Source organism: Urtica dioica, chromosome 1 (assembly GCF_054948205.1).
Source record: "Urtica dioica subsp. dioica isolate 48M chromosome 1, U.dioica_male_clone48M_v1_H2, whole genome shotgun sequence".
Taxonomy (NCBI): Eukaryota; Viridiplantae; Streptophyta; class Magnoliopsida; order Rosales; family Urticaceae; genus Urtica; species Urtica dioica.
The window spans coordinates 45,699,890-45,723,177 of NC_142756.1; positions in this window are offsets into that span (position 1 = coordinate 45,699,890).

Consider the following 23,288-nt stretch of genomic DNA (forward strand, 5'->3'; position numbering starts at 1 on the left):
TTCAAAGGCGTGCGACCGTCGGACGTATCTGGTCTAGCCAGCGTCCACGGGAAACCCGGCCACACAAATGTGGCACCGCGCTCGCCGCCCAGCTCATGAGCCGAAAGGAAGCGCGTCACAAATGGGTTTCAAAGGCTTGCGTCCGTCGGACGTATCTGGTCGAGCCAGCATCCACGGGAAACCCGGCCACACAAATGTGGCACCGTGCTCGCCGCCCAGCTCGTGAGCCGAAAGGCAACGAGTGACAAATGGGTTTCAAAGGCTTGTGTCCGCCGGACGTATCTGGTCTAGCCAGCGTCCACAAGAAGCCCGACCACACAAATATGGCACCGCGCTCGCCGCCCAGCTCGTGAGCCTAAAGGCGGCGAGTCACAAATGGGTTTCAAAGGCGTGCGACCGTCGGACGTATCTGGTCTAGCCAGCGTCCACGGGAAACCTGGCCACACAAATGTGGCACCGCGCTCGCCGCCCAGCTCATGAGTCGAAAGGCATCGAGTCACAAATGGGTTGCAAAGGCTTGCGTCCGCCGGACGTATCTGGTCTAGCCAGCGTCCACGGGAAACCCGGCGACACAAATGTGGCGCCGCGCTCGCCGCCCAACTCGTGAGCCGAAAGGCAGCGAGTCACAAATTGTTTCAAAGGCTTGCGTCCGCCGGACGTATCTGGTCTACCCAGCGTCCACGGGAAGCCCGGCCACACAAATATGGCACCGCGCTCGCCGCCCAGCTCGTGAGGCTAAAGGCAGCGAGTCACGAATAGGTTTCAAAGCCGTGCGACCGTCGTACGTATCTGGTCTAGCCAGCGTCCATGGGAAACCTGGCCACACAAATGTGGCACCGCGCTCGCCGCCCAGCTCGTGAGCCGAAAGGCATCGAGTCACAAATGGGTTTCGAAGGCTTGCGTCCACCGGACGTATCTGGTCTAGCCAGCGTCCACGGGAAACTAGGCCACACAAATGTGGCGCCGCGCTCGCCGCCCAACTCGTGAGCCGAAAGGCAGCGAGTCACAAATTGTTTCAAAGGCTTGCGTCCGCCGGACGTATCTGGTCTAGCATGCGTCCACGGGAAGCCCGGCCACACAAATATGGCACCGCGCTCGCCGCCCAGCTCGTGAGGCTAAAGGCAGCGAGTCACGAATGGGTTTCAAAGCCGTGCGACCTTCGTACATATCTGGTCTAGCCAGCGTCCACGGGAAACCTGGCCACACAAATGTGGCACCGCGCTCGCCGCCCAGCTTGTGAGCCGAACGGCAGTGAGTCACAAATGGGTTTCGAAGGCTTGCGTCCACCGGACGTATCTGGTCTAGCTAGCGTCCACGGGAAACTAGGCCACACAAATGTGGTGCCGCGCTCGCCGCCCAACTCGTGAGCCGAATGGCAGCGTGTGACAAATGGGTTTAAAAGGATTGCGTCCGCTGGACGTATCTGGTCTAGCCAGCGTCCACGGGAAGCCCGGCCACACAAATATGGCACCGCGCTCACCGACCAGCTCGTGAGCCTAAAGGCAGCGAGTCACAAATAGGTTTCAAAGGTGTGCAACCGTCGGACGTATCTGGTCTAGCCACCGTCCACGGGAAACCTGGCCACACAAATGGTGCACCGCGCTCGCCGCCCAGCTCGTCAGCCAAAAGGCAGCGAGTCACAAATGGGTTTCAAAGGCTTGCGTCCGCCGGACGTATCTGGTCGAGCCAGCTTCCACGGGAAACCCGGCCACACAAATGTGGCACCGCACTCGCCGCCCAGCTCGTGAGCCGAAAGGCAGCGAGTCACAAATGGGTTTCAAAGGCTTGCGTCCGCCGGACGTATCTGGTCTAGCCAGCGTCCACAGGAAGCCCGACCACACAAATATGGCACCGCGCTCGCCGCCCAGCTCGTGAGCCTAAAGGCAGCGAGTCACAAATGGGTTTCAAAGGCGTGTGACCGTCGGACGTATCTGGTCTAGCCAGCGTCCACGGGAAACCTGGCCACACAAATGTGGCACCGCGCTCGCCGCCCAGCTCGTGCGTCGAAAGGCAGCGAGTCACAAATGGGTTTCAAAGGCTTGCGTCCGTCGGACGTATCTGGTCTAGCCAGCGTCCATGGGAAGCCCGGCCACACAAATATGGCACCGCGCTCGCCGTCCAGCTCGTGAGCCTAAAGGCAGCGAGTCACAAATGGGTTTCAAAGGCGTGCGACCGTCGGACGTATCTGGTCTAGCCAGCGTCCACGGGAAACCCGGCCACACAAATGTGGCACCGCGCTCGCCGCCCAGCTCATGAGCCGAAAGGAAGCGCGTCACAAATGGGTTTCAAAGGCTTGCGTCCGTCGGACGTATCTGGTCGAGCCAGCATCCACGGGAAACCCGGCCACACAAATGTTGCACCGTGCTCGCCGCCCAGCTCGTGAGCCGAAAGGCAACGAGTGACAAATGGGTTTCAAAGGCTTGTGTCCGCCGGACGTATCCGGTCTAGCCAGCGTCCACAAGAAGCCCGACCACACAAATATGGCACCGCGCTCGCCGCCCAGCTCGTGAGCCTAAAGGCGGCGAGTCACAAATGGGTTTCAAAGGCGTGCGACCGTCGGACGTATCTGGTCTAGCCAGCGTCCACGGGAAACCTGGCCACACAAATGTGGCACCGCGCTCGCCGCCCAGCTCGTGAGCCGAAAGGCAGTGAGTCACAAATGGGTTTCGAAGGCTTGCGTCCACCGGACGTATCTGGTCTAGCCAGCGTCGACGGGAAACTAGGCCACACAAATGTGGTGCCGCGCTCGCCGCCCAACTCGTGAGCCGAATGGCAGCGTGTCACAAATGGGTTTAAAAGGATTGCGTCCGCTGGACGTATCTGGTCTAGCCAGCGTCCACGGGAAGCCCGGCCACACAAATATGGCACCGCGCTCACCGACCAGCTCGTGAGCCTAAAGGCAGCGAGTCACAAATAGGTTTCAAAGGCGTGCAACCGTCGGACGTATCTGGTCTAGCCACCGTCCACGGGAAACCTGGCCACACAAATGGTGCACCGCGCTCGCCGCCCAGCTCGTCAGCCAAAAGGCAGCGAGTCACAAATGGGTTTCAAAGGCTTGCGTCCGCCGGACGTATCTGGTCGAGCCAGCTTCCACGGGAAACCCGGCCACACAAATGTGGCACCGCACTCGCCGCCCAGCTCGTGAGCCGAAAGGCAGCGAGTCACAAATGGGTTTCAAAGGCTTGCGTCCGCCGGACGTATCTGGTCTAGCCAGCGTCCACAGGAAGCCCGACCACACAAATATGGCACCGCGCTCGCCGCCCAGCTCGTGAGCCTAAAGGCAGCGAGTCACAAATGGGTTTCAAAGGCGTGTGACCGTCGGACGTATCTGGTCTAGCCAGCGTCCACGGGAAACCTGGCCACACAAATGTGGCACCGCGCTCGCCGCCCAGCTCGTGAGTCGAAAGGCAGCGAGTCACAAATGGGTTTCAAAGGCTTGCGTCCGCCGGACGTATCTGGTCTAGCCAGCGTCCATGGGAAGCCCGGCCACACAAATATGGCACCGCGCTCGCCGTCCAGCTCGTGAGCCTAAAGGCAGCGAGTCACAAATGGGTTTCAAAGGCGTGCGACCGTCGGACGTATCTGGTCTAGCCAGCGTCCACGGGAAATCCGGCCACACAAATGTGGCACCGCGCTCGCCGCCCAGCTCATGAGCCGAAAGGAAGCGCGCCACAAATGGGTTTCAAAGGCTTGCGTCCGTCGGACGTATCTGGTCGAGCCAGCATCCACGGGAAACCCGGCCACACAAATGTGGCACCGTGCTCGCCGCCCAGCTCGTGAGCCGAAAGGCAGCGAGTGACAAATGGGTTTCAAAGGCTTGCGTCCGCCAGACGTATCTGGTCTAGCCAACGTCCACAAGAAGCCCGACCACACAAATATGGCACCGCGCTCGCCGCCCATCTCGTGAGCCTAAAGGCAGCGAGTCACAAATCGGTTTCAAAGGCGTGCGACCGTCGGACGTATCTGGTCTAGCCAGCGTCCACGGGAAACCTGGCCACACAAATGTGGCACCGCGCTCGCCGCCCAGCTCGTGAGCCGAAAGGCAGCGAGTCACAAATGGGTTTCAAAGGCTTGCGTCCGCCGGACGTATCTGGTCTAGCCAGCGTCCACGGGAAACCAGGCCACAGAAATGTGGCGCCGCGCTCGCCGCCAAACTCGTGAGCCGAAAGGCAGCGAGTGATAAATGGGTTTCAAAGGCTTGCGTCCGCCGGACGTATCTGGTCTAGCCAGCGTCCATGGGAAGCCCGGCCACACAAATATGGCACCGCGCTCACCGTCCAGCTCGTTAGCCTAAAGGCAGCGAGTCACAAATGGGTTTCAAAGGCGTGCGACCGTCGGACGTATCTGGTCTAGCCAGCGTCCACGGGAAACCTGGCCACACAAATGTGGCACCGCGCTCGCCGCCCTGCTCATGAGCCGAAAGGAAGCGCGTCACAAATGGGTTTCAAAGGCTTGCGTCCGTCGGACGTATCTGGTCGAGCCAGCATCCACGGGAAACCCGGCCACACAAATGTGGCACCGTGCTCGCCGCCCAGCTCGTGAGCCGAAAGGCAGCGAGTGACAAATGGGTTTCAAAGGCTTGCGTCCGCCGGACGTATCTGGTCTAGCCAGCGTCCACAAGAAGCCCGACCACACAAATATGGCACCGCGCTCGCCGCCCAGCTCGTGAGCCTAAAGGCGGCGAGTCACAAATGGGTTTCAAAGGCGTGCGACCGTCTGACGTATCTGGTCTAGCCAGCGTCCACGGGAAACCTGGCCACACAAATGTGGCACCGCGCTCGCCGCCCAGCTCGTGAGTCGAAAGGCAGCGAGTCACAAATGGGTTGCAAAGGCTTGCGTCCGCCGGACGTATCTGGTCTAGCCAGCGTCCACGGGAAACCCGGCGACACAAATGTGGCGGCGCGCTCGCCGCCCAACTCGTGAGCCGAAAGGCAGCGAGTCACAAATTGTTTCAAAGGCTTGCGTCCGCCGGACGTATCTGGTCTAGCCAGCGTCCACGGGAAGCCCGGCCACACAAATATGGCACCGCGCTCGCCGCCCAGCTCGTGAGGCTAAAGGCAGCGAGTCACGAATGGGTTTCAAAGCCGTGCGACCGTCGTACGTATCTGGTCTAGCCAGCGTCCACGGGAAACCTGGCCACACAAATGTGGCACCGCGCTCGCCGCCCAGCTCGGGAGCCGAAAGGCAGTGAGTCACAAATGGGTTTCGAAGGCTTGCGTCCACCGGACGTATCTGGTCTAGCCAGCGTCCACGGGAAACTAGGCCACACAAATGTGGTGCCGCGCTCGCCGCCCAACTCGTGAGCCGAATGGCAGCGAGTGACAAATGGGTTTAAAAGGATTGCGTCCGCTGGACGTATCTGGTCTAGCCAGCGTCCACGGCAAGCCTGGCCACACAAATATGGCACCGCGCTCACCGACCAGCTCGTGAGCCTAAAGGCAGCGAGTCACAAATAGGTTGCAAAGGCTTGCGTCCGCCGGACGTATGTGGTCTAGCCAGCGCCCACGGGAAACCCGACCACACAAATGTGGTGCCGCGCTCGCTGCCCAACTCGTGAGCCGAAAGGCAGCGACTCACAAATCGGTTTCAAAGGCTTGCGTCCGCCGGACGTGTCTGGTCTAGCCAGCGTCCACAGGAAGCCCGACCACACAAATATGGCACCGCGCTCGCCGCCCAGCTCGTGAGCCTAAAGGCAGCGAGTCACAAATGGGTTTCAAAGGCGTGCGACCGTCGGACGTATCTGGTCTAGCCAGCGTCCACGGGAAACCTGGCCACACAAATGTGGCACCGCGCTCGCCGCCCTGCTCGTGAGTCGAAAGGCAGCGAGTCACAAATGGGTTTCAAAGGCTTGCGTCCGCCGGACGTATGTGGTCTAGCCAGCGCCCACGGGAAACCCGGCCACACAAATGTGGTGCCGCGCTCGCTGCCCAACTCGTGAGCCGAAAGGCAGCGACTCACAAATCGGTTTCAAAGGCTTGCGTCCGCCGGACGTGTCTGGTCTAGCCAGTGTCCACGGGAAGCCCTGCCACACAAATGTGGCACCGCGCTCGCCGCCCAACTCGTGAGCCGAAAGGCCGCGAGTCACAAATGGGTTTCAAAGGCTTGCGTCCGTAGGACGTAACTGGTCTAGCCAGCGTCCACGGGAAACCCGGCCACACACATGTGACACCGCGCTCGCCGCCCTGCTCGTGAGCCGAAACGCAGCGAGTCACAAATGGGTTTCGAAGGCTTGCGTCCGCCGGACGTATCTGGTCTAGCCAGCGTCCACGGGAAACCCGGCCACACAAATGTGGCACCGCACTCGCCGCCCAACTCGTGAGCCGAATGGCAGCGAGTGACAAATGGGTTTAAAAGGATTGCGTCCGCTGGACGTATCTGGTCTAGCCAGCGTCCACGGGAAGCCCGGCCACACAAATATTCCACCGCGCTCGCCGCCCAGCTCGTGAGCCTAAAGGCAGCGAGTCACAAATAGGTTTCAAAGGCGTGCAACCGTCGGACGTATCTGGTCTAGCCAGCGTCCACGGGAAACCTGGCCACACAAATGTGGCACCGCGCTCGCCGCCCAGCTCGTCAGCTGAAAGGCAGCGAGTCACAAATGGGTTTCAAAGGCTTGCGTCCGCCGGACGTATCTGGTCGAGCCATCTTCCACGGGAAACCCGGCATCACAAATATGGCACCGCACTCGCCGCCCAACTCGTTAGCCGAAAGGCAGCGAGTCACAAATGGGTTTCAAAGGCTTGCGTCCACCGGACGTATCTGGTCTAGCCAGCGTCCACAGGAAGCCCGAAAACACAAATATGGCACAGCGCTTGCCGCCCAGCTCGTGAGCCTAAAGGCAGCGAGTCACAAATGGGTTTCAAAGGCTTGCAACCGTCGGACGTATCTGGTCTAGCCAGCGTCCACGGGAAACCTAGCCACACAAATGTGGCACCGCGGTCGCCGCCCAGCTCGTCAGCCGAAAGGCAACGAGTCACAAATGGGTTTCAAAGGCTTGCGTCCGCCAGACGTATCTGGTCTAGCCAGCGTCCACAGGAAGCCCGACCACACAAATATGGCACCGCGCTCGCCGCCCAGCTCGTGAGCCTAAAGGCAGCGAGTCACAAATGGGTTTCAAAGGCGTGCGACCGTCGGACGTATCTGGTCTAGCCAGCGTCCACGGGAAACCTGGCCACACAAATGTGGCACCGCGCTCGCCGCCCAGCTCGTGAGCCGAATGGCAGCGAGTGACAAATGGGTTTAAAAGGCTTGCGTCCGCTGGACGTATCTGGTCTAGCCAGCGTCCACGGGAAGCCCGGCCACACAAATATTCCACCGCGCTCGCCGCCCAGCTCGTGAGCCTAAAGGCAGCGAGTCACAAATGGGTTTCAAAGGCGTGCGACCGTCGGACGTATCTGGTCTAGCCAGCGTCCACGGGAAACCTGGCCACACAAATGTGGCACCGCGTTCGCCGCCCAGCTCGTGAGTCGAAAGGCAGCGAGTCACAAATGGGTTTCAAAGGCTTGCGTCCGCCGGACGTATGTGGTCTAGCCAGCGCCCACGGGAAACCCGGCCACACAAATGTGGTGCCGCGCTCGCTGCCCAACTCGTGAGCCGAAAGGCAGCGACTCACAAATCGGTTTCAAAGGCTTGCGTCCGCCGGACGTGTCTGGTCTAGCCAGCGTCCACGGGAAGCCCTGCCACACAAATGTGGCACCGCGCTCGCCGCCCAACTCGTGAGCCGAAAGGCAGCGAGTCACAAATGGGTTTCAAAGGCTTGCGTCCGTAGGACGTAACTGGTCTAGCCAGCGTCCACGGGAAACTCGGCCACACACATGTGACACCGCGCTCGCCGCCCAGCTCGTGAGCCGAAAGGCAGCGAGTCACAAATGGGTTTCGAAGGCTTGTGTCCGCCGGACGTATCTGGTCTAGCCAGCGTCCACAGGAAACCCGGCCACACAAATGTGGCGCCGCGCTCGCCGCCCAACTCGTGAGCCGAATGGCAGCGAGTGACAAATGGGTTTAAAAGGCTTGCGTCCGCTGGACGTATCTGGTCTAGCCAGCGTCCACGGGAAGCCCGGCCACACAAATATTCCACCGCGCTCGCCGCCTAGCTCGTGAGCCTAAAGGCAACGAGTCACAAATAGGCTTCTAAGGGGTGCAACCATCGGACGTATCTGGTCTAGCCAGCGTCCACGGGAAACCTGGCCACACAAATGTGGCACCGCCCTCGCCGCCCAGCTCGTTAGCCGAAAGGCAGCGAGTAACAAATGGGTTTCAAAGGCTTGCGTCCGCCGGACGTATCTGGTCGAGCCAGCTTCCACGGGAAACCCGGCCACAAAAATGTGGCACCGCACTCGCCGCCCAGCTCGTGAGCCAAAAGGCAGCGAGTCACAAATGGGTTTCAAAGGCTTGCGTCCGCCGGACGTATCTGGTCTAGCCAGCGTCCACAGGAAGCCCGACCACACAAATATGGCACCGCGCTCGCCGCCCAGCTCGTGAGCCTAAAGGCAGCGAGTCACAAATGGGTTTCAAAGGCGTGCGACCGTCGGACGTATCTGGTCTAGCCAGCGTCCACGGGAAACCTGGCCACACAAATGTGGCACCGCGTTCGCCGCCCAGCTCGTGAGTCGAAAGGCAGCGAGTCACAAATGGGTTTCGAAGGCTTGCGTCCGCCGGACGTATCTGGTCTAGCCAGCGTCCACGGGAAACCCGGCCACACAAATGTGGCGCCGCGCTCGCCGCCCAACTCGTGAGCCGAATGGCAGCGAGTGACAAATGGGTTTAAAAGGATTGCGTCCGCTGGACGTATCTGGTCTAGCCAGCGTCCACGGGAAGCCCGGCCACACAAATATTCCACCGCGCTCGCCGCCCAGCTCGTGAGCCTAAAGGCAGCGAGTCACAAATAGGTTTCAAAGGCGTGCAACCGTCGGACGTATCTGGTCTAGCCAGCGTCCACGGGAAACCTGGCCACACAAATGTGGCACCGCGCTCGCCGCCCAGCTCGTCAGCTGAAAGGCAGCGAGTCACAAATGGGTTTCAAAGGCTTGCGTCCGCCGGACGTATCTGGTCGAGCCATCTTCCACGGGAAACCCGGCCACACAAATGTGGCACCGTACTCGCCGCCCAACTCGTTAGCCGAAAGGCAGCGAGTCACAAATGGGTTTCAAAGGCTTGCGTCCACCGGACGTATCTGGTCTAGCCAGCGTCCACAGGAAGCCCGACCACACAAATATGGCACAGCGCTTGCCGCCCAGCTCGTGAGCCTAAAGGCAGCGAGTCACAAATGGGTTTCAAAGGCTTGCAACCGTCGGACGTATCTGGTCTAGCCAACGTCCACGGGAAACCTAGCCACACAAATGTGGCACCGCGGTCGCCGCCCAGCTCGTCAGCCGAAAGGCAACGAGTCACAAATGGGTTTCAAAGGCTTGCGTCCGCCAGACGTATCTGGTCGAGCCAGCTTCCACGGGAAACCCGGCCACACAAATGTGGCACCGCACTCGCCGCCCAGCTCGTGAGCCGAAAGGCAGCGAGTCACAAATGGGTTTCAAAGGCTTGCATCCGCCGGACGTATCTGGTCTAGCCAGCGTCCACAGGAAGCCCGACCACACAAATATGGCACCGATCTCGCCGCCCAGCTCGTGAGCCTAAAGGCAGCGAGTCACAAATGGGTTTCAAAGGCGTGCGACCGTCGGACGTATCTGGTCTAGCCAGCGTCCACGGGAAACCTGGCCACACAAATGTGGCACCGCGCTCGCCGCCCAGCTCGTGAGCCGAATGGCAGCGAGTGACAAATGGGTTTAAAAGGCTTGCGTCCGCTGGACGTATCTGGTCTAGCCAGCGTCCACGGGAAGCCCGGCCACACAAATATTCCACCGCGCTCGCCGCCCGGCTCGTGAGCCTAAAGGCAGCGAGTCACAAATGGGTTTCAAAGGCGTGCGACCGTCGGACGTATCTGGTCTGGCCAACGTCCACGGGAAACCTGGCCACACAAATGTGGCACCGCGTTCGCCGCCCAGCTCGTGAGTCGAAAGGCAGCGAGTCACAAATGGGTTTCAAAGGCTTGCGTCCGCCGGACGTATGTGGTCTAGCCAGCGCCCACGGGAAACCCGGCCACACAAATGTGGTGCCGCGCTCGCTGCCCAACTCGTGAGCCGAAAGGCAGCGACTCACAAATCGGTTTCAAAGGCTTGCGTCCGCCGGACGTGTCTGGTCTAGCCAGCGTCCACGGGAAGCCCTGCCACACAAATGTAGCACCGCGCTCGCCGCCCAACTCGTGAGCCGAAAGGCAGCGAGTCACAAATGGGTTTCAAAGGCTTGCGTCCGTAGGACGTAACTGGTCTAGCCAGCGTCCACGGGAAACTCGGCCACACACATGTGACACCGCGCTCGCCGCCCAGCTCGTGAGCCGAAAGGCAGCGAGTCACAAATGGGTTTCGAAGGCTTGTGTCCGCCGGACGTATCTGGTCTAGCCAGCGTCCACGGGAAACCCGGCCACACAAATGTGGCGCCGCGCTCGCCGCCCAACTCGTGAGCCGAATGGCAGCGAGTGACAAATGGGTTTAAAAGGCTTGCGTCCGCTGGACGTATCTGGTCTAGCCAGCGTCCACGGGAAGCCCGGCCACACAAATATTCCACCGCGCTCGCCGCCTAGCTCGTGAGCCTAAAGGCAACGAGTCACAAATAGGCTTCTAAGGGGGGCAACCGTCGGACGTATCTGGTCTAGCCAGCGTCCACGGGAAACCTGGCCACACAAATGTGGCACCGCGCTCGCCGCCCAACTCGTGAGCCGAATGGCAGCGAGTGACAAATGGGTTTAAAAGGATTGCGTCCGCTGGACGTATCTGGTCTAGCCAGCGTCCACGGGAAGCCCGGCCACACAAATATTCCACCGCGCTCGCCGCCCAGCTCGTGAGCCTAAAGGCAGCGAGTCACAAATAGGTTTCAAAGGCGTGCAACCGTCGGACGTATCTGGTCTAGCCAGCGTCCACGGGAAACCTGGCCACACAAATGTGGCACCGCGCTCGCCGCCCAGCTCGTCAGCTGAAAGGCAGCGAGTCACAAATGGGTTTCAAAGGCTTGCGTCCGCCGGACGTATCTGGTCGAGCCATCTTCCACGGGAAACCCGGCCACACAAATGTGGCACCGTACTCGCCGCCCAACTCGTTAGCCGAAAGGCAGCGAGTCACAAATGGGTTTCAAAGGCTTGCGTCCACCGGACGTATCTGGTCTAGCCAGCGTCCACAGGAAGCCCGACCACACAAATATGGCACAGCGCTTGCCGCCCAGCTCGTGAGCCTAAAGGCAGCGAGTCACAAATGGGTTTCAAAGGCTTGCAACCGTCGGACGTATCTGGTCTAGCCAACGTCCACGGGAAACCTAGCCACACAAATGTGGCACCGCGGTCGCCGCCCAGCTCGTCAGCCGAAAGGCAACGAGTCACAAATGGGTTTCAAAGGCTTGCGTCCGCCAGACGTATCTGGTCGAGCCAGCTTCCACGGGAAACCCGGCCACACAAATGTGGCACCGCACTCGCCGCCCAGCTCGTGAGCCGAAAGGCAGCGAGTCACAAATGGGTTTCAAAGGCTTGCATCCGCCGGACGTATCTGGTCTAGCCAGCGTCCACAGGAAGCCCGACCACACAAATATGGCACCGATCTCGCCGCCCAGCTCGTGAGCCTAAAGGCAGCGAGTCACAAATGGGTTTCAAAGGCGTGCGACCGTCGGACGTATCTGGTCTAGCCAGCGTCCACGGGAAACCTGGCCACACAAATGTGGCACCGCGCTCGCCGCCCAGCTCGTGAGCCGAATGGCAGCGAGTGACAAATGGGTTTAAAAGGCTTGCGTCCGCTGGACGTATCTGGTCTAGCCAGCGTCCACGGGAAGCCCGGCCACACAAATATTCCACCGCGCTCGCCGCCCAGCTCGTGAGCCTAAAGGCAGCGAGTCACAAATGGGTTTCAAAGGCGTGCGACCGTCGGACGTATCTGGTCTGGCCAACGTCCACGGGAAACCTGGCCACACAAATGTGGCACCGCGTTCGCCGCCCAGCTCGTGAGTCGAAAGGCAGCGAGTCACAAATGGGTTTCAAAGGCTTGCATCCGCCGGACGTATGTGGTCTAGCCAGCGCCCACGGGAAACCCGGCCACACAAATGTGGTGCCGCGCTCGCTGCCCAACTCGTGAGCCGAAAGGCAGCGACTCACAAATCGGTTTCAAAGGCTTGCGTCCGCCGGACGTGTCTGGTCTAGCCAGCGTCCACGGGAAGCCCTGCCACACAAATGTAGCACCGCGCTCGCCGCCCAACTCGTGAGCCGAAAGGCAGCGAGTCACAAATGGGTTTCAAAGGCTTGCGTCCGTAGGACGTAACTGGTCTAGCCAGCGTCCACGGGAAACTCGGCCACACACATGTGACACCGCGCTCGCCGCCCAGCTCGTGAGCCGAAAGGCAGCGAGTCACAAATGGGTTTCGAAGGCTTGTGTCCGCCGGACGTATCTGGTCTAGCCAGCGTCCACGGGAAACCCGGCCACACAAATGTGGCGCCGCGCTCGCCGCCCAACTCGTGAGCCGAATGGCAGCGAGTGACAAATGGGTTTAAAAGGCTTGCGTCCGCTGGACGTATCTGGTCTAGCCAGCGTCCACGGGAAGCCCGGCCACACAAATATTCCACCGCGCTCGCCGCCTAGCTCGTGAGCCTAAAGGCAACGAGTCACAAATAGGCTTCTAAGGGGTGCAACCGTCGGACGTATCTGGTCTAACCAGCGTCCACGGGAAACCTGGCCACACAAATGTGGCACCGCCCTCGCCGCCCAGCTCGTTAGCCGAAAGGCAGCGAGTAACAAATGGGTTTCAAAGGCTTGCGTCCGCCGGACGTATCTGGTCGAGCCAGCTTCCACGGGAAACCCGGCCACAAAAATGTGGCACCGCACTCGCCGCCCAGCTCGTGAGCCAAAAGGCAGCGAGTCACAAATGGGTTTCAAAGGCTTGCGTCCGCCGGACGTATCTGGTCTAGCCAGCGTCCACAGGAAGCCCGACCACACAAATATGGCACCGCGCTCGCCGCCCAGCTCGTGAGCCTAAAGGCAGCGAGTCACAAATGGGTTTCAAAAGCGTGCGACCGTCGGACGTATCTGGTCTAGCCAGCGTCCACGGGAAACCTGGCCACACAAATGTGGCACCGCGCTCGCCGCCAAGCTCGTGAGTCGAAAGGCAGCGAGTCACAAATGGGTTTCAAAGGCTTGCGTCCGCCGGACGTATGTGGTCTAGCCAGCGCCCACGGGAAACCCGGCCACACAAATGTGGTGCCGCGCTCGCTGCCCAACTCGTGAGCCGAAAGGCAGCGACTCACAAATCGGTTTCAAAGGCTTGCGTCCGCCGGACGTGTCTGGTCTAGCCAGCGTCCACGGGAAGCCCTGCCACACAAATGTGGCACCGCGCTCGCCGCCCAAGGCAGCGAGTCACAAATAAGTTTCAAAGGCTTGCGTCCGTAGGACGTAACTGGTCTAGCCAGCGTCCACGGGAAACCCGGCCACACACATGTGACACCGCGCTCGCCGCCCAGCTCGTGAGCCGAAAGGCAGCGAGTCACAAATGGGTTTCGAAGGCTTGCGTCCGCCGGACGTATCTGGTCTATCCAGCGTCCACGGGAAACCCGGCCACAAAAATGTGGCGCCGCGCTCGCCGCCCAACTCGTGAGCCGAATGGCAGCGAGTGACAAATGGGTTTAAAAGGCTTGCGTCCGCTGGACGTATCTGGTCTAGCCACCGTCCACGGGAAGCCCGGCCACACAAATATTCCACCGCGCTCGCCGCCCAGCTCGTGAGCCTAAAGGCAGCGAGTCACAAATAGGTTTCAAAGGCGTGCAACCGTCGGACGTATCTGGTCTAGCCAGCGTCCACGGGAAACCTGGCCACACAAATGTGGCACCGCGCTCGCCGCCCAGCTCGTTAGCCGAAAGGCAGCGAGTCACAAATGGGTTTCAAAGGCTTGCATCCACCGGACGTATCTGGTCGAGCCAGCTTCCACCGGAAACCCGGCCACACAAATGTGGCACCGCACTCGCCGCCCAGCTCGTGAGCCGAAAGGCAGCGAGTCACAAATGGGTTTCAAAGGCTTGCATCCACCGGACGTATCTGGTCTAGCCAGCGTCCACAGGAAGCCCGACCACACAAATATGGCACCGCGCTCGCCGCCCAGCTCGTGAGCCTAAAGGCAGCGAGTCACAAATGGGTTTCAAAGGCGTGCGACCGTCGGACGTAACTGGTTTAGCCAGCGTCCACGGGAAACCTGGCCACACAAATGTGGCACCGCGCTCGCCGCCCAGCTCGTGAGTCGAAAGGCAGCGAGTCACAAATGGGTTTCAAAGGCTTGCGTCCGCCGGACGTATGTGGTCTAGCCAGCGCCCACGGGAAACCCGGCCACACAAATGTGGTGCCGCGCTCGCTGCCTAACTCGTGAGCCGAAAGGCAGCGACTCACAAATCGGTTTCAAAGGCTTGCGTCCGCCGGACGTGTCTGGTCTAGCCAGCGTCCACGGGAAGCCCTGCCACACAAATGTGGCACCCCGCTCGCCGCCCAACTCGTGAGCCGAAAGGCAACGAGTCACAAATGGGTTTCAAAGGCTTGCGTCAGTAGGACGTAACTGGTCTAGCCAGCGTCCACGGGAAACCCGGCCACACACATGTGACACCGCGCTCGCCGCCCTGCTCGTGAGCCGAAAGGCAGCGAGTCACAAATGGGTTTCGAAGGCTTGCGTCCGCCGGACGTATCTGGTCTAGCCAGCGTCCACGGGAAACCCGGCCACACAAATGTGGCGCCGCGCTCGCCGCCCAACTCGTGAGCCGAATGGCAGCGAGTGACAAATGGGTTTAAAAGGCTTGCGTCCGCTGGACGTATCTGGTCTAGCCAGCGTCCACGGGAAGCCCGGCCACACAAATATTCCACCGCGCTCGCCGCCCAGCTCGTGAGCCTAAAGGCAGCGAGTCACAAATAGGTTTCAAAGGCGTGCAACCGTCGGACGTATCTGGTCTAGCCAGCGTCCACGGGAAACCTGGCCACAAAAATGTGGCACCGCGCTCGCCGCCCAGCTCGTCAGCCGAAAGGCAGCGAGTCACAAATGGGTTTCAAAGGCTTGCGTCCGCCGGACGTATCTGGTCGAGCCAGCTTCCACGGGAAACCCGGCCACACAAATGTGGCACCGCACTCGCCGCCCAGCTCGTTAGCCGAAAGGCGGCGAGTCACAAATGGGTTTCAAAGGCTTGCGTCCGCCGGACATATCTGGTCTAGCCAGCGTCCACAGGAAGCCCGACCACACAAATATGGCACCGCGCTCGCCGCCCAGCTCGTGAGCCTAAAGGCAGCGAGTCACAAATGGGTTTCAAAGGCGTGCGACCGTCGGACGTATCTGGTCTAGCCAGCGTCCACGGGAAACCTGGCCACACAAATGTGGCACCGCGCTCGCCGCCTAGCTTGTGAGTCGAAAGGCAGCGAGTCACAAATGGGTTTCAAAGGCTTGCGTCCGCCGGACGTATGTAGTCTAGCCAGCGCCCACGGGAAACCCGGCCACACAAATGTGGTGCCGCGCTCGCTGCCCAACTCGTGAGCCGAAAGGCAGCGACTCACAAATCGGTTTCAAAGGCTTGCGTCCGCCGGACGTGTCTGGTCTAGCCAGCGTCCACGGGAAGCCCTGCCACACAAATGTGGCACCCCGCTCGCCGCCCAACTCGTGAGCCGAAAGGCAGCGAGTCACAAATGGGTTTCAAAGGCTTGCGTCCGCCGGACGTATGTGGTCTAGCCAGCGCCCACGGGAAACCCGGCCACACAACTGTGGTGCCGCGCTCGCTGCCCAACTCGTGAGCCGAAAGGCAGCGACTCACAAATCGGTTTCAAAGGCTTGCGTCCGCCGGACGTGTCTGGTCTAGCCAGCGTCCACGGGAAGCCCTGCCACACAAATGTGGCACCGCGCTCGCCGCCCAAGGCAGCGAGTCACAAATAAGTTTCAAAGGCTTGCGTCCGTAGGACGTAACTGGTCTAGCCAGCGTCCACGGGAAACCCGGCCACACACATGTGACACCGCGCTCGCCGCCCAGCTCGTGAGCCGAAAGGCAGCGAGTCACAAATGGGTTTCGAAGGCTTGCGTCCGCCGGACGTATCTGGTCTATCCAGCGTCCACGGGAAACCCGGCCACAAAAATGTGGCGCCGCGGTCGCCGCCCAACTCGTGAGCCGAATGGCAGCGAGTGACAAATGGGTTTAAAAGGCTTGCGTCCGCTGGACGTATCTGGTCTAGCCACCGTCCACGGGAAGCCCGGCCACACAAATATTCCACCGCGCTCGCCGCCCAGCTCGTGAGCCTAAAGGCAGCGAGTCACAAATAGGTTTCAAAGGCGTGCAACCGTCGGACGTATCTGGTCTAGCCAGCGTCCACAGGAAACCTGGCCACACAAATGTGGCACCGCGCTCGCCGCCCAGCTCGTTAGCCGAAAGGCAGCGAGTCACAAATGGGTTTCAAAGGCTTGCATCCACCGGACGTATCTGGTCGAGCCAGCTTCCACCGGAAACCCGGCCACACAAATGTGGCACCGCACTCGCCGCCCAGCTCGTGAGCCGAAAGGCAGCGAGTCACAAATGGGTTTCAAAGGCTTGCATCCACCGGACGTATCTGGTCTAGCCAGCGTCCACAGGAAGCCCGACCACACAAATATGGCACCGCGCTCGCCGCCCAGCTCGTGAGCCTAAAGGCAGCGAGTCACAAATGGGTTTCAAAGGCGTGCGACCGTCGGACGTATCTGGTTTAGCCAGCGTCCACGGGAAACCTGGCCACACAAATGTGGCACCGCGCTCGCCGCCCAGCTCGTGAGTCGAAAGGCAGCGAGTCACAAATGGGTTTCAAAGGCTTGCGTCCGCCGGACGTATGTGGTCTAGCCAGCGCCCACGGGAAACCCGGCCACACAAATGTGGTGCCGCGCTCGCTGCCTAACTCGTGAGCCGAAAGGCAGCGACTCACAAATCGGTTTCAAAGGCTTGCGTCCGCCGGACGTGTCTGGTCTAGCCAGCGTCCACGGGAAGCCCTGCCACACAAATGTGGCACCCCGCTCGCCGCCCAACTCGTGAGCCGAAAGGCAACGAGTCACAAATGGGTTTCAAAGGCTTGCGTCAGTAGGACGTAACTGGTCTAGCCAGCGTCCACGGGAAACCCGGCCACACACATGTGACACCGCGCTCGCCGCCCTGCTCGTGAGCCGAAAGGCAGCGAGTCACAAATGGGTTTCGAAGGCTTGCGTCCGCCGGACGTATCTGGTCTAGCCAGCGTCCACGGGAATCCCGGCCACACAAATGTGGCGCCGCGCTCGCCGCCCAACTCGTGAGCCGAATGGCAGCGAGTGACAAATGGGTTTAAAAGGCTTGCGTCCGCTGGACGTATCTGGTCTAGCCAGCGTCCACGGGAAGCCCGGCCACACAAATATTCCACCGCGCTCGCCGCCCAGCTCGTGAGCCTAAAGGCAGCGAGTCACAAATAGGTTTCAAAGGCGTGCAACCGTCGGACGTATCTGGTCTAGCCAGCGTCCACGGGAAACCTGGCCACAAAAATGTGGCACCGCGCTCGCCGCCCAGCTCGTCAGCCGAAAGGCAGCGAGTCACAAATGGGTTTCAAAGGCTTGCGTCCGCCGGACGTATCTGGTCGAGCCAGATTCCACGGGAAACCCGGCCACACAAATGTGGCACCGCACTCGCCGCCCAGCTCGTTAGCCGAAAGGCGGCGAGTCACAAATGGGTTTCAAAGGCTTGCGTCCGCCGGACATATCTGGTCTAGCCAGCGTCCACAGGAAGCCCGACCACACAAATATGGCACCGCGCTCGCCGCCCAGCTCGTGAGCCTAAAGGCAGCGAGTCACAAATGGGTTTCAAAGGCGTGCGACCGTCGGACGTATCTGGTTTAGCCAGCGTCCACGGGAAACCTGGCCACACAAATGTGGCACCGCGCTCGCCGCCCAGCTCGTGAGTCGAAAGGCAGCGAGTCACAAATGGGTTTCAAAGGCTTGCGTCCGCCGGACGTATGTGGTCTAGCCAGCGCCCACGGGAAACCCGGCCACACAAATGTGGTGCCGCGCTCGCTGCCTAACTCGTGAGCCGAAAGGCAGCGACTCACAAATCGGTTTCAAAGGCTTGCGTCCGCCGGACGTGTCTGGTCTAGCCAGCGTCCACGGGAAGCCCTGCCACACAAATGTGGCACCCCGCTCGCCGCCCAACTCGTGAGCCGAAAGGCAACGAGTCACAAATGGGTTTCAAAGGCTTGCGTCAGTAGGACGTAACTGGTCTAGCCAGCGTCCACGGGAAACCCGGCCACACACATGTGACACCGCGCTCGCCGCCCTGCTCGTGAGCCGAAAGGCAGCGAGTCACAAATGGGTTTCGAAGGCTTGCGTCCGCCGGACGTATCTGGTCTAGCCAGCGTCCACGGGAATCCCGGCCACACAAATGTGGCGCCGCGCTCGCCGCCCAACTCGTGAGCCGAATGGCAGCGAGTGACAAATGGGTTTAAAAGGCTTGCGTCCGCTGGACGTATCTGGTCTAGCCAGCGTCCACGGGAAGCCCGGCCACACAAATATTCCACCGCGCTCGCCGCCCAGCTCGTGAGCCTAAAGGCAGCGAGTCACAAATAGGTTTCAAAGGCGTGCAACCGTCGGACGTATCTGGTCTAGCCAGCGTCCACGGGAAACCTGGCCACAAAAATGTGGCACCGCGCTCGCCGCCCAGCTCGTCAGCCGAAAGGCAGCGAGTCACAAATGGGTTTCAAAGGCTTGCGTCCGCCGGACGTATCTGGTCGAGCCAGCTTCCACGGGAAACCCGGCCACACAAATGTGGCACCGCACTCGCCGCCCAGCTCGTTAGCCGAAAGGCGGCGAGTCACAAATGGGTTTCAAAGGCTTGCGTCCGCCGGACATATCTGGTCTAGCCAGCGTCCACAGGAAGCCCGACCACACAAATATGGCACCGCGCTCGCCGCCCAGCTCGTGAGCCTAAAGGCAGCGAGTCACAAATGGGTTTCAAAGGCGTGCGACCGTCGGACGTATCTGGTCTAGCCAGCGTCCACGGGAAACCTGGCCACACAAATGTGGCACCGCGCTCGCCGCCTAGCTTGTGAGTCGAAAGGCAGCGAGTCACAAATGGGTTTCAAAGGCTTGCGTCCGCCGGACGTATGTGGTCTAGCCAGCGCCCACGGGAAACCCGGCCACACAAATGTGGTGCCGCGCTCGCTGCCCAACTCGTGAGCCGAAAGGCAGCGACTCACAAATCGGTTTCAAAGGCTTGCGTCCGCCGGACGTGTCTGGTCTAGCCAGCGTCCACGGGAAGCCCTGCCACACAAATGTGGCACCCCGCTCGCCGCCCAACTCGTGAGCCGAAAGGCAGCGAGTCACAAATGGGTTTCAAAGGCTTGCGTCCGTAGGACGTAACTGGTCTAGCCAGCGTCCACGGGAAACCCGGCCACACACATGTGACACCGCGCTCGCCGCCCTGCTCGTGAGCCGAAAGGCAGCGAGTCACAAATGGGTTTCGAAGGCTTACGTCCGCCGGACGTATCTGGTCTAGCCAGCGTCCACGGGAAACCCGGCCACACAAATGTGGCGCCGCGCTCGCCGCCCAACTCGTGAGCCGAATGGCAGCGAGTGACAAATGGGTTTAAAAGGCTTGCGTCCGCTGGACGTATCTGGTCTAGCCAGCGTCCACGGGAAGCCCGGCCACACAAATATTCCACCGCGCTCGCCGCCCAGCTCGTGAGCCTAAAGGCAGCGAGTCACAAATAGGTTTCAAAGGCGTGCAACCGTCGGACGTATCTGGTCTAGCCAGCGTCCACGGGAAACCTGGCCACACAAATGTGGCACCGCGCTCGCCGCCCAGCTCGTCAGCCGAAAGGCAGCGAGTCACAAATGGGTTTCAAAGGCTTGCGTCCGCCGGACGTATCTGGTCGAGCCAGCTTCCACGGGAAACCCGGCCACACAAATGTGGCACCGCACTCGCCGCCCATCTCGTTAGCCGAAAGGCGGCGAGTCACAAATGGGTTTCAAAGGCTTGCGTCCTCCGGACGTATCTGGTCTAGCCAGCGTCCACAGGAAGCCCGACCACACAAATATGGCACCGCGCTCGCCGCCCAGCTCGTGAGCCTAAAGGCAGCGAGTCACAAATGGGTGTCAAAGGCGTGCGACCGTCGGACGTATCTGGTCTAGCCAGCGTCCACGGGAAACCTGGCCACACAAATGTGGCACCGCGCTCGCCGCCCAGCTCGTGAGTCGAAAGGCAGCGAGTCACAAATGGGTTTCAAAGGCTTGCGTCCGCCGGACGTATGTGGTCTAGCCAGCGCCCACGGGAAACCCGGCCACACAAATGTGGTGCCGCGCTCGCTGCCCAACTCGTGAGCCGAAAGGCAGCGACTCAAAAATCGGTTTCAAAGGCTTGCGTCCGCCGGACGTGTCTGGTCTAGCCAGTGTCCACGGGAAGCCCTGCCACACAAATGTGGCACCGCGCTCGCCGCCCAACTCGTGAGCCGAAAGGCAGCGAGTCACAAATGGGTTTCTAAGGCTTGCGTCCGTAGGACGTAACTGGTCTAGCCAGCGTCCACGGGAAACCCGGACACACACATGTGACACCGCGCTCGCCGCCCTGCTCGTGAGCCGAAAGGCAGCGAGTCACAAATGGGTTTCGAAGGCTTGCGTCCGCCGGACGTATCTGGTCTAGCCAGCGTCCACGGGAAACCCGGCCACACAAATGTGGCGCCGCGCTCGCCGCCCAACTCGTGAGCCGAATGGCAGCGAGTGACAAATGGGTTTAAAAGGCTTGCGTCCGCTGGACGTATCTGGTCTAGCCAGCGTCCACGGGAAGCCCGGCCACACAAATATTCCACCGCGCTCGCCGCCCAGCTCGTGAGCCTAAAGGCAGCGAGTCACAAATAGGTTTCAAAGGCGTGCAACCGTCGGACGTATCTGGTCTAGCCAGCGTCCACGGGAAACCTGGCCACACAAATGTGGCACCGCGCTCGCCGCCCAGCTCGTCAGGCGAAAGGCAGCGAGTCACAAATGGGTTTCAAAGGCTTGCGTCCGCCGGACGTATCTGGTCGAGCCAGCTTCAACGGGAAACCCGGCCACACAAATGTGGCACCGCACTCGCCGCCCAGCTCGTTAGCCGAAAGGCGGCGAGTCACAAATGGGTTTCAAAGGCTTGCGTCCGCCGGACGTATCTGGTCTAGCCAGCGTCCACAGGAAGCCCGACCACACAAATATGGCACCGCGCTCGCCGCCCAGCTCGTGAGCCTAAAGGCAGCAAGTCACAAATGGGTTTCAAAGGCGTGCGACCGTCGGACGTATCTGGTCTAGCCAGCGTCCACGGGAAACCTGGCCACACAAATGTGGCACCGCGCTCGCCGCCCATCTCGTGAGTCGAAAGGCAGCGAGTCACAAATGGGTTTCAAAGGCTTGCGTCCGCCGGACGTATGTGGTCTAGCCAGCGCCCACGGGAAACCCGGCCACACAAATGTGGTGCCGCGCTGGCTGCCCAACTCGTGAGCCGAAAGGCAGCGACTCAAAAATCGGTTTCAAAGGCTTGCGTCCGCCGGACGTGTCTGGTCTAGCCAGCGTCCACGGGAAGCCCTGCCACACAAATGTGGCACCCCGCTCGCCGCCCAACTCGTGAGCCGAAAGGCAGCGAGTCACAAATGGGTTTCAAAGGCTTGCGTCCGTAGGACGTAACTGGTCTAGCCAGCGTCCACGGGAAACCCGGCCACACACATGTGACACCGCGCTCGCCGCCCTGCTCGTGAGCCGAAAGGCAGCGAGTCACAAATGGGTTTCGAAGGCTTGCGTCCGCCGGACGTATCTGGTCTAGCCAGCGTCCACGGGAAACCCGGCCACACAAATGTGGCGCCGCGCTCGCCGCCCAACTCGTGAGCCGAATGGCAGCGAGTTACAAATGGGTTTAAAAGGCTTGCGTCCGCTGGACGTATCTGGTCTAGCCAGCGTCCACGGGAAGCCCGGCCACACAATATTCAACCGCGCTAGCCGCCCAGCTCGTGAGCCTAAAGGCAGCGAGTCACAAATAGGTTTCAAAGGCGTGCAACCGTCGGACGTATCTGGTCTAGCCAGCGTCCACGGGAAGCCCGGCCACACAAATATTCCACCGCGCTCGCCGCCCAGCTCGTGAGCCTAAAGGCAGCGAGTCACAAATAGGTTTCAAAGGCGTGCAACCGTCGGACGTATCTGGTCTAGCCAGCGTCCACGGGAAACCTGGCCACACAAATGTGGCACCGCGCTCGCCGCCCAGCTCGTCAGCCGAAAGGCAGCGAGTCACAAATGGGTTTCAAAGGCTTGCGTCCGCCGGACGTATCTGGTCGAGCCAGCTTCCACGGGAAACCCGGCCACACAAATGTGGCACCGCACTCGCCGCCCATCTCGTTAGCCGAAAGGCGGCGAGTCACAAATGGGTTTCAAAGGCTTGCGTCCTCCGGACGTATCTGGTCTAGCCAGCGTCCACAGGAAGCCCGACCACACAAATATGGCACCGCGCTCGCCGCCCAGCTCGTGAGCCTAAAGGCAGCGAGTCACAAATGGGTGTCAAAGGCGTGCGACCGTCGGACGTATCTGGTCTAGCCAGCGTCCACGGGAAACCTGGCCACACAAATGTGGCACCGCGCTCGCCGCCCAGCTCGTGAGTCGAAAGGCAGCGAGTCACAAATGGGTTTCAAAGGCTTGCGTCCGCCGGACGTATGTGGTCTAGCCAGCGCCCACGGGAAACCCGGCCACACAAATGTGGTGCCGCGCTCGCTGCCCAACTCGTGAGCCGAAAGGCAGCGACTCAAAAATCGGTTTCAAAGGCTTGCGTCCGCCGGACGTGTCTGGTCTAGCCAGTGTCCACGGGAAGCCCTGCCACACAAATGTGGCACCGCGCTCGCCGCCCAACTCGTGAGCCGAAAGGCAGCGAGTCACAAATGGGTTTCTAAGGCTTGCGTCCGTAGGACGTAACTGGTCTAGCCAGCGTCCACGGGAAACCCGGACACACACATGTGACACCGCGCTCGCCGCCCTGCTCGTGAGCCGAAAGGCAGCGAGTCACAAATGGGTTTCGAAGGCTTGCGTCCGCCGGACGTATCTGGTCTAGCCAGCGTCCACGGGAAACCCGGCCACACAAATGTGGCGCCGCGCTCGCCGCCCAACTCGTGAGCCGAATGGCAGCGAGTGACAAATGGGTTTAAAAGGCTTGCGTCCGCTGGACGTATCTGGTCTAGCCAGCGTCCACGGGAAGCCCGGCCACACAAATATTCCACCGC